At 49.7% G+C, this 1,540-nt stretch overlaps 1 protein-coding gene across 1 annotated transcript in view; it reads left to right on the top strand.

Moving 5' to 3' along the window:
- The first annotated feature begins 1,192 nt into the window (after positions 1–1,192).
- The window catches only part of LOC103372997 (fibroblast growth factor receptor 1-A-like), a 28,088-nt gene continuing 27,740 nt past the window's right edge, over positions 1,193–1,540 (top strand). The window contains exon 1 of the mRNA XM_008302784.1: positions 1,193–1,380. The gene's annotated coding sequence lies outside the window, so the exon portion shown is untranslated. The remainder of the gene's footprint in view (positions 1,381–1,540) is intronic.

A 1,540-nucleotide genomic window follows, 5' to 3' on the forward strand; every position in this document is an offset into this window, starting at 1 on the left:
GTTACCAACTAGAACACTGAGTTAAATAATCATGTAATTGCAAATGTATCCACAGAAAATGGAAAAGAAATCTAAAAATATGCCAGTTGTTCTTTTCTAAAGTCCATGTTTAGATTTTATTTCTTATTGTTTATTTATTATTTCTTGTTGTGTCTGAGCATCCGTCCAGAGTCCAACAACATTCAGTTTAATAAAGATAAAGATAAACTTTATTGATCCCACAGTGGGGAAAGTTCACGTTACAACAGCTCCAAAAATAAATGTTCAGTCAGTGCAAGAATACTTTGGGAACACTCAGTGCAAATACTGCAAGAAAACAAAACATCATATACAGAAGATTTTATTTTTATTTATTGATGTTTTTAAGAAGACGATGACACACAGATGAGGTCGTGTCACAGAAAATGTTCCTACCACAGAATTACTGCTTAAAGAATTAAATTAAGTGATGACAACCCTCTGGGGCTGCTCCGGTTCTGTATGCTGTGGGGCAACAGGAACACTCTTGGGGGCCATCAGGGGCCCAACAGGTGTTTGTCCCGGGGCCCCCGAGGGGGTAAAGCCGGCCATGTGTGGACCTGATTGGATCCTCACCTGAACTTAAATTAAAATAAAAACTACATCTTAATGCCAACATTTAATGACTGTCATTAAGGTGACCTTTGTGTCTCATGTCACACCTGGGTTCCCACAATGCACCCTGGTATGATACCCCGGTCTGCCCCCACCACAGGGGCCCAACAACCAGGATCTGCCCCGGGACCCCTCTGGAGGTAAACCCGGCCATGTATGGACCTACATTTAAATTCAAATCAACCATACATCTGGATGCTAACGTGTGATGGCCGGTCCTTCCTGTCCGGGTCACACCTGGTCCTTCCGTAAACACCCGTGTGCCTCCGCCGGGCCTCCCGCGGTGACTCGCCCCGGGAGGAGGTCCCCGCGCGCCGGCCGGATCTGTGGGGACCGCGCCGCTCGGAACGTGGACTGAATGAATCCATGGTGTCGGCGGAGCGGGGGGTCGGCTGGAGGAAACTCCCACTGTGGGCGTTCCTCCTCGGTCCGTATATCCAGACAATACCGTCGCTGAGCGGCGCCTTTCCCACGTTTGTGTCCGGGGCCGAGCCTCGTCCGGAGTCACTCCGCCGGGATTCTAACGTTAGCTAGAGCCGCTCGGAGAGACGCGTCGGGCTCGACCGGAGGAATTTAAACGGTGTGAGCCGGAGGCTGGAGGCTGCCGGAGGTTGTTCCGTCTCAGGAGGTTTATCACAGCCCAGGAAAGGGCTCAGCCTGCGGACTGGAGTCCCGGATCCAGCCGGACGAGCTAACCTTTGATTCCTGGACTGTTCCGGACTCACAGCCATCCGGGACCCGCTACAGGTACCAGGCCCGCCTAAACCTCAACTTTTACCCCTTAAAGCTAAAGTTTTCTGCTGTTAGCAGCGTGGTGGTGAACTGCTGAGCTTCTGTGGCTCTGTTGGTGCATAAAGAAGCTGATTTAGTGATTTTATTTATATATTAGTTTGACATAAAACCACAA

This window comes from Stegastes partitus, unplaced genomic scaffold, assembly GCF_000690725.1.
Source record: "Stegastes partitus isolate 25-593 unplaced genomic scaffold, Stegastes_partitus-1.0.2 Scaffold1879, whole genome shotgun sequence".
NCBI lineage: Eukaryota > Metazoa > Chordata > Actinopteri > Pomacentridae > Stegastes > Stegastes partitus.